The sequence below is a fragment of the Pteropus vampyrus genome, unplaced genomic scaffold, assembly GCF_000151845.1.
Source record: "Pteropus vampyrus isolate Shadow unplaced genomic scaffold, Pvam_2.0 Scaffold251, whole genome shotgun sequence".
Taxonomy (NCBI): Eukaryota; Metazoa; Chordata; class Mammalia; order Chiroptera; family Pteropodidae; genus Pteropus; species Pteropus vampyrus.
In genome coordinates this window covers 25,018-34,554 of record NW_011889032.1, presented here as the reverse complement: position 1 = coordinate 34,554, position 9,537 = coordinate 25,018, and the positions used below count along the sequence as shown (strand labels likewise).

Below are 9,537 nucleotides of genomic sequence, written 5' to 3'. Positions count from 1 at the left end.
CACTGTCACCCAGAAGAACTGAGCTCTAGTTACTCATCATGGATAATAAAATCCACATATACTTCACCTCCCCACTCCCTTTCCCAGGAATCCTGATTGCAAAGTCTGCTGCCGGGAGAACCAGACTAAGACACTCTAATTTCCTTCTCAGCCCCAGCTCTTCTAAGTCTAGAACGTGCTGGATGTTTTAAGGGAACTGAATCCGTGACTCATTCCATTGGGATGTCACAGCAGTTTCAGTGACCATTTCTCAACGTACATCTCACATGCACGCTTCTTAAGAGAGGAAGGCTCTGGTCAGTCCAGTTTTGCAGAGGAGGAGGGAAATTGAGACCCGGGATGGGAAGTGACTGGCTCAAGGTCATACAAGGAGTCTCCAGCAGAGTCGGAATCAAAAGGAAGGTCTCAAGAATCAATTCATGTGCTTGTTCTTCTTGGGTTGCCATTCCCAACTGTGTGTGGAGGCACCCTGGGTGCTTCAGCAGGCTCACAGGACCACCACAAGCTATTTCAAATCGTTGAGGTAATCATAGTGGTACTTGACACCTTTCAAGCATCAAGCTTGAGTTCATTCACGATTCCAGCATTAGAGCACATCGCATTCCTTTGGATGATGTCATATCTTTGTGACCCTGGGTTTTCAGTGGTGACTGTGATTAAAAAAAAAAAAAAGCAAGATCTGTGCCAAATCAATATGGAACAGGAAATGAGAGTGGTAGATTCCAAACAAATTCTGAGATTTCAGAAGCTATGCAGAGCCTAACAAGCACACACATTTAAAGCTGAAATAAAAATATTATTCTTTTTTTTTCAAACTGATATGGGAAGTGTAAAGGAATCCAAGATGGCTACCTCGTCCTGGAGGAACTTCTCCTAATCTTTGTTCCCAGGATCTTACCCTTCCCGCGCTCGTGAATCAGAAGATTGCCAGGTATGTGGAAATGATCAATATATAAATCTACTTGCTTGCCTTTGTTCAGGGCTCAGACTCTGGAGAAGGACTTCTCTGAGCCCGACGGGATAGATAAACCTCCTTTAATTTTTAGTTCGTTGAGTGCCACTTGGTTCTTCTGAGTACGCAGGCCAAAATACACAACATTTTGGATCCCTGATCAGGAAACCCAACTGCGCTGGCCCTTTGAAGCCACCGGTTTGGGCACAACGCCTGGACGCTGGTCGCCAAGGCAACTGAGGAACTAGAAGGTACACTCCGCCCCAGTTGAGTGGTCTTGAGCCCAGCTGCACTCCGCCCCGCTGCTCCGTTGTATCCCCTGGACTCTGAGCAGCGAAAACAAGGAGATTCAGCGGATCTACATCAAACGCGGTAAGGCGGGGGACCCAGGCAGGCCCACCTTAAGGGTGGAAGAGGAGACCAATCACCTCCCAGGGGCAAGTGCCCCTCAGGCAGGGACCAAAAGGGAGAGAATGTTTTAACCTCTGAGAGCGTGTGTGTGCCTCTGTGGATCTCAGAGACCTGTCTTTGAGTTTCCAGTCTGTGGCCCCACGGTTAAAAACTACGGGGTCTGAGAGGGCCCCAACCTGCGGTTCTGTAGTAACATCATAAGGCATAATGATGATTCATCCCTCCAGGGAACGACCAGGCCCGGGGTTTATAAGGGTACACCTTAGCCAAGACGGACTCGAGAGAGACGGGGCCAGGAGGGCATCTGAGTGGTCTCTGAAAAGGGACACCCCACCCTTTGTCTGTCTTTGCGGCACCAGCACAGTGGGAAAACATGGGTTCAGGTCAGAGTAAGGCAACAGTCCTTGAGACTATGTTAAAGAATTTCAGGAAAGGTTTCTCCAGAGGCAATGGGGTGAAGTTGAACCCCGGGAAACTCCAAACATTCTGTGAGGTAGAATGGCCTTCTGAAGTAGATGTCCCCACGGTCCAGCGAGTGTGGAACGTAGTGACAGGGAGCCCGGGGTACCCTGACCAGTTCCCCTACATTGACTCCTGGCTGGATATAGCTCAGAGATTGCCCCCATGGGTACGATTCACATGCATAGGCAGGGACAGGCCAAGGTCCTCCTTGCATCTTCTGAAAGGAGAGGAACAGACACAAAGAAGGCCACTGTTCTACCCGAGGACCCAGAGACAAGCGAAGCGTCACCCCCCTCCATACGTACCACCCGGCCTACTGCTCCTCGGCTGCCAGAGACTCCACCTCCTTCAGTTTCCCCTCCTGCGGAAGCACCTACTCCTAAAGACACCTTCTCCAAGGCCCAGCAGCACGCCTATGGTCCTGAGCTGCTCTCCAAATGCCTGTACGAGAAAGTTGGGAATCTGTGGCTCAAGACGAGGACAGGATTTTACACTCGGGATGGACGACGATGTATTATCAGCCATTCTCAACCACTGATCTCCTAAATTGGAAGTATAATACCCACTCCTACTTGCACAAACCCCAAGCAATGGTCGAGATGATGGAGTCTCTGTTCCAGACACACCGACCTACCTGGGATGACCGTCAGCAGTTACTCAAGACCTTTTTCATGAAAGAGAAGAGACTACATGTCCTGAAGGGAGGTAGGCAATATCTAGAGGAAAACATCCCAGTCGGGATGGTGGACCTGGAAAGATGGGCTCAAAAGGCAGCACCCGATGAGAGGCTAAACTGGGACTTCGCTACCAAAGAAGGACAAGTTCACATCCAGAGGTACCAAGACGCCCTCCTTGCAGGTGTAAAGGCAGGGGCCAAAAGACCCTTGAACATGGCCAAGATCTCCTCGGTAGTTCAGGAAGCCAATGAGACCCCTGGGGATTTCTAGGAAAGACTCTGTGAGGCCTATCGAGTTTATACACCCTTCGACCTGGAGGCTACAGCCAACCAGCATATGGTCAATGCTGCTTTTGTAGCCCAATCTGCCTCAGATATATGAAGAAAGCTCCAGAAGCTGGAAGGATTTGCTGGGATGAATGTCACTCAACTTCTAGACATAGCCCACAAGGTCTATGCAAACCGAGTGGTCACTGCAGAACAGGAAGACCGGAGGGTTCACAGAGAAAAAAGCAGCCCTGCTGGCAGCGGCCCTGAGGGACAACAAGGGGTCAGGGCCCTGAGGACAGGGAAAGGAGTGCGCCCCAAAGGCGGAACCTGAGAAGCCCAGATTGTTCAGGGACCAATGCGCCTACTGCAAAGAAACGGGACACTGGAAAAATGAATGCCCCAATAAAAGAAGGGAAGGGTCATTGAAGCATCAAGTACCAACAAGAGCCACAAGATGGAGAACTCATCGAACTGGCAGATGCAGATTCAGACTGAAGGGGACCGGGCTCCATCCAGCTCGGCCCCCGGGAGTCCACGGTCAGAGCAAATGTAGGGGGCCAACCTGTGACTTTTATGGTAGGCGCTGGAGCTGAGCATTCGGTTGTCACCTCTCCAGCAGCCCCACTGGGTAAAAGGACTGCAACCGTCCTGGGAGCTACTGGGGAAAGAGCCATCCAACAACATTTTTGCAAAGCTCGCACTTGCGAAATCGGGGGACATGTGATCTGACATGAGTTCCTCTACCTGCCTGACTGCCCAATCCTTCTCCTGGGCTGGGACCTCCTCTCCAAGTTAGGAGCCCAAATAACTTTCGAACAAGGTGAGAAAACTACCCTGAGCTTGAAGGGCCCAAAAGGAGGTACTGCACTGGTGATGACCATTTCGGTACCCTGGGAGGAGGAATGGACTCTGTTTTACTCCTCGGAAGAACAAGGCAATCCTCTCGAGTATTGGATCAACTTTCTCCTTGTATGGGCCGAAGATAACCCACCCGGACCAGCAATGAATCGACCTCCTGTAATAGTTGGTTTAACTCCTGGGGCCGTCCCTCAGTGCCTCCGCCAGTATCCCATTCCCCAGATGGCCCGACTAGGCATACAAGAACATCTGATTCACCTCAGAGAACATGGGATACTCATTGAATGCCAGTCCCCATGGAACACACTGCTGCTGCCAGTCAAGAAACCGGGGGGAGGATACCGTTCAGTGCAGGATCTCCAACTAATCAACAAGGCTGCGATAACCCTACACCCAGTGGGTCCCAATCTGTACATCCTCCTCGGACAACTTCCTGCCATGGCCAAATGGTTCACCTACCTGGACCTCAAGGATACTTTCTTCCGCCTATGGCTGGCACCCCAAAGTCAGTCTCTGTTTGCCAATGTCGTGGCAGGAGCCCGACATTGGCAGGCAGCTGCAACTGACCTAGACTAGGCTCCTGCAAGGTTTTAAGAACTCACCAACATTGTTTGGGGAAGCACTCGCGGCCGACTTGGCAGCGTTCCCCAGAGAAGAGACCTGGTGTACTCTCCTCCAGTATGTGGATGATCTCCTGCTTGCTGGGGAAACTGAGGAAGATTGTGTAACAGGAACACGAATATTACTGGAACTTCTGACTACCTGTGGGTACAAAGACTTGTGGAAGAAAGCTCAGATTTGCAGAACTCAGGTCCAATACGTGGGATTCCTCCTCAGTCAAGGAAAATGGGCCCTAGGACCTGAGCGGAAGGCAGTGATAACCTCCATTGCTCAGTTGGAAACTAAGAGGGGCTTACGTGAATTCCTCAGAGTGGCTGGTTTCTGCTGCATCTGGATCCCTGGGTACTCAGCTCTTGCCCTGCCTCTGTACAATCTCTTAACCAGGCCTGAATCGGGTTCCTTAAACTGGATTCAAGAGGCAAGAGATGGCTTTCAGGAAATAAAGAGGTCCCTCGGTCAGGCCTCGGCCCTCGGCCTACCCGACATTGAAAGGGACTTCAATCTGTTTGTCCATGAGAAGAACAGTCATCCTAGGTGTGTTGACTCAAACAGCAGGGCCATGGCAGAGGCCTATAGCATATCTATCCAAAATGTTGGACTCGGTCGCCTCCAGATGGCCACCCTGCTTCCGTGCCCTGGCCACCACAGCAATACTAGTTCAAGAGGCAGACAAACTCACCTTGGGGCAGGAACTGCATGTAAAATTCCCCCATGCAGTCACCACCTAATGAACAGTCAGGGACATCGGTTCCTCTCTAATGCAAGACTAACACAGTATCAGGGGATGCTATGTGAAAACCCCTGCATCACCCTTGAAACTGTAAGAACTCTCAACCCTGCTACCTTCCTCCCTACTGAGGAAGGAGAACCAGACCATGACTGTGACTGACGAGGTCTGTACCAGCAGGCCGGACTTTAAGGACAAACCCATCTCCAACTCGGAACTAACCCTGTTCTGTGATGGGAGCAGCTTCTTAAAAGGGCAATGCCAGGCCAGCTATGTTGTAACTACCCGGCAAGAAATCTTCGAAGCCCAATCACTTCCAGCCGAGTGGTCAGCACAACGAGCTGAGCTGCATGCGCTAGCCCGAGCCCTTGAACTGGGCAAGGGAAAAAGGACTCATATCTATACAGATTCCCGCTATGCCTTTGCTACTGTTCACATCCATGGGGCCATCTACAAGGAAAGAGGCCTCTTAATGGCGGGAGGAAAAACTATCAAAAATAGGGAAGAGATCCTAAAACTTCTAGAGGTCATATGGCTACCTAAGGAGGTTGCCATCATGCACCGTTGGGGACATCAGAAAGGAGATGACCCAGTAACAGAAGGCAATTGCTTGGTGGACGAGGCAACCACAACTGCAGCTCAACAGGTGCCCCCTAAGGAAAAGACTGGTCTTGTAGTGCCCGCTCTCACCTTGGAAGATCAACCACCTCCCTACACTCCAGAGGAGGACCAATGGGCAAAATCGGAGGGGCTATAAGACTTCCACCAATAGGACATTGGTGGAAGTTACCAACAGGACAAATCTTTGTCGCTGTACTCTGTGGTCCCTCCTTAGTGGCTGAATATCATCGATTCACTCACCTAGGGAAAACTGCCCTGGAAGCTCTAGTGAAGAAAAAGTACTATATAAGTCAACTCTCTGCCTTATGTAACAAGATATCTAGTAGATGCCTGACTTGTGCCAAGAACAACCCCCAAACGGCACCCAGGGCACCACCTGGAGTATAAAGGACTGGAACCAGTCCTTTTGAAGACTTAGAAATAGACTTTACTGAAGTCTCACCTAGCTGAGGCTACAAATACCTAGCAGTATTAGTCTGCACATCCTCCAGATGGGTAGAAGCTTTTCCTACGAGGACTGAATGGAGCAGGGAAATAGTAGAGGTCCTGTTCCGGGAGATAGTACCCAGGTTCAGGTTGCCAATTAACATCCACAGTGACAATGGACTCGCCTTCGTAGCAGAGCTTACCTAGAAATTGTCTCAGGCCCTAGGCATTAAATGATTGCTCCATGTATATCAACCCCAAAGCTCAGGGAAAGTAGAACTCATGAACTGTACCCGTAAGGGCACTCTCGCCAAGTTTAGCCAAGAGATCGGTCTCTCTTGGCCAGACCTACTCCCTTTAGCCCTGCTTCAAGCCTGATGTATTCCCAACAAAGTGGGGCTCTCTCCCTTTGAACTAGTATATGAGAGGCCTCCCCCATGCTTGGGAAGCATCCCAGGAGATTTACATCAGATAGGCCACTGAGACCTCTCCAAACAGCTTCAGGGTCTAGGGATTATCTTAACCCAACTATGGGAATACACTCTGGAGTGAGTCCCTATACTGCTCGAGACACCAGTCCACTCTCATAAACCCGAGGACACAGTATAGATAAAGGATTGAAAAAAGGAGGTTCTGCAGCCACAGTGGACAGGTCCCCACACAGTTACCCTAATGACACCTACTGCTCTTAAGGTAACCGGGATAACTCCTTGGATACATTATACTAAGGTCAAGAAAGCCGACCTTTCTGATAACCAGTGGACAAGCCAGCTGAACCCACAGAATCCGCTCCGCCTCTGCATAAAGAAGTGGAGCCCCAATGAGTCCACATGACCTAGGTGTTCTCATAACTATCAGCCTAATCTCTTTTGTATTAGGAATTGGAATGGCAATCATCTCCCCAAGGAGCTGGACAAACTTTCAGCGGTCGCTGTTGGCGATCTCCTTCTGGTCTTTGGTAGGCCTGCTTGCCACCAAATTCCTTCCTCGGACACCAATGACTGCCAACAGGACCCTGACCACCAGATAAGATCTGCAAACCCTGCTCTGACCACTCCGTGGGCTGATCAGTCAACTCACTCCACTGCTTAGAGGATGCTTGAGGATGGCTCCAATCAAGGTGATCATCGTTCTAGGACTCATAAGGACTGTTTTCCCTGCTTCAGGACATTGGCAATTCCAGGTTATTCGGACATGGCGGGGATGGAAGGATAGTTAATGCCACTAGGTGGGACGGGCACCGCCACCCTGTTACCCTCCAATTTGATGCTTGTGAGATAATGGAACCCAAATCACGGACAAATTGTGGTGGGCTAGGATGGGAACGGTATTATGCTACGCAACATAAATACCTCTGTTTTAAGTCAAAAGAGAAGGGTGACTGTGACGATGTAGGAGAATTCTACTGCCCCTACTGGAGTTGCCCCCATGCTCATTCGGGGGTTCCAAGCAGTGGAGTAACCCTCCTTAGGCCCCCGGCGAACTGCTCCTTTGGTCACTGCAACCCTACTTCCTATGACATCAAGGACCCAGGGGACTCCAAGAGGTGATAGTTGGGGTCAGGATAGATGGGAAAGGAAAAGATCCAGGAGCTCTCATTAAGATAGTCAAGTCCTGGGTGGTCAATCCTACCTCTCGCCTGAGGCTCAAACCCCACAGTGCCAACCCCTCCCACAGTCTGTCTCCCCACTTCTTACCCCCTCCAGACATGGGGCTCCCCTGAATTCCCACTCTGGGAAATTGTCAATTCTACCTATCAACTTCTGCTACTAACCAACTCCTCCCTAGGGTCCGACTGCTAGCTATGCACCTCTATGACTACCTGGACCTATACAGGCCTTGGGGTAAATGGTATCGTCACCCCTCAGCATTCTGGGACTGCCTGGCCTGTCTGACCCTCAGTAATGTTGGTTGGTAATACCACCTGTGTTTAAGGTACAGGAACCCAGCCTAATGTAACTGCTGATTGCACCCAAATCTGGCAGCTAAATTCCAATACCGGTACTGGCCTACAAATGGCACGTATTTCTCTTGCTCAAACGGAGTGTACACCTGTCTCGACGGGTCACGGTGCAGCTTATGTGCCATAACTATCCTATTGCCTAACCTCTCAGTTATGCTCGGCTCTGATGTAATCTATCTGGCGGAGCCAATCAGGCCCCGAATTCGCCAAGCACCCATATTAATACCAGTGCTGGCAGGAATTGGGGCAATAGGGGGAACTGCCTCTGGAGGAGCCGCAGTAGGTGTAGCTAAACATCAATTCCTTCAACTGTCCGCTCATATAGATACAGACCTCAGTGCCTTAGAGAGTGCTCTAAATACACGCCAAGATCAGGTAGACTCACTGGCAGAGGTTGCTCTGCAGAATAGAAGGGCCCTTCACCTGCTTACCACCAGCCAAGGGGGCACGTGTCTTTACCTTAAAGAACAACGCTGTTTCTATGCCAATAAGTCTGGAGTCATACGAGAAAACTTAAGCCTGTTACATGCTCAAATCCAGGGGCATATAGCAGAAAGGGAGCAGCAAGAAACATGGTGGAGTCTTTTACAATCCTGGGGTTCCTAGCTGGTACCGCTCCGTGGACCCCTAGTTAGACTTATCTTTGTCCTCACACTGGCACTCTGTGTTCTGCGTTACCTGTCAAACTTAATCTCAGAATGGGTAGAGGCCATCAAGCTTCAGATGGTCCTCCGCCACCCGTATGAATCCATATCCCAACAATCTGATGTGTGATGCGACCCAAACACAAGTTAAGAGTGCATCGAAGGGAAGAATGATATGGGAAGTGTGAAGGAATCTTAGTTCGCTGAGTGCCACTTGGTTCTTCTGAGTACACGGGCCAAAATCCACAACAAAACAGCTACTCTGTTGTTAGGACATTAATGCTCATTAAGTTTGCACCTAAATACCTAATAAATGGAACAGAGAGAGATTTCTTCTGGTGAAACAATTCTGGAACACTAAGGGTGCTATGAACACAAAGTTTGAGAAACATTTGCTCCATGATTTAAGGTTCCTCTGAGCCTCAAGGCAAGACTGAGACATGAAGAAGAGAGGGTTAATGCCTTGAAACAAGACAAAGAAGGAACAGGAAACCTGATCTCTCAGCTACCGCCAAGTCATTGTTTATTTAGAACCAGCAGTGTGAGTACATCCGAAACCTTGTTCTCTGGTTCTCCAGCAAGATGGACCATTCATTCACTCAGCAAATGCACACTCGGTATTTACTCGGTATTTACAGATCAGACACTGTGCTGATCTGGTGATAAATGAGGCACGATCTCTGTCTTCCAAGTTAAGAAAGGGAAGAGAGGAGAGAAGATGCGAGGCAGGAAAGAAGATGACATTATTCTTATGTTTATAAGTGAAGCTCTTAGAAACACAGGTTCAGAGAGGTTAAGTAAATGACTCAGAGTCACACAGCATGAAAGAAGTGAGATAATGACTCACTATTAAGACGTCGTCCTATTACTATTGTGTGTGGGCACTCATGGTTTAATCTGAGAGAT

General features: G+C 49.6%; 1 long non-coding RNA gene across 1 annotated transcript; it reads left to right on the top strand.

Moving 5' to 3' along the window:
• The first annotated feature begins 173 nt into the window (after window positions 1-173).
• Window positions 174-8,500, top strand: LOC111729202. Its single transcript, XR_002776135.1, has 2 exons — window positions 174-1,324; window positions 6,903-8,500. It is a non-coding gene; the product is annotated as an uncharacterized LOC111729202 (long non-coding RNA).
• Window positions 8,501-9,537: the final 1,037 nt, after the last annotated feature.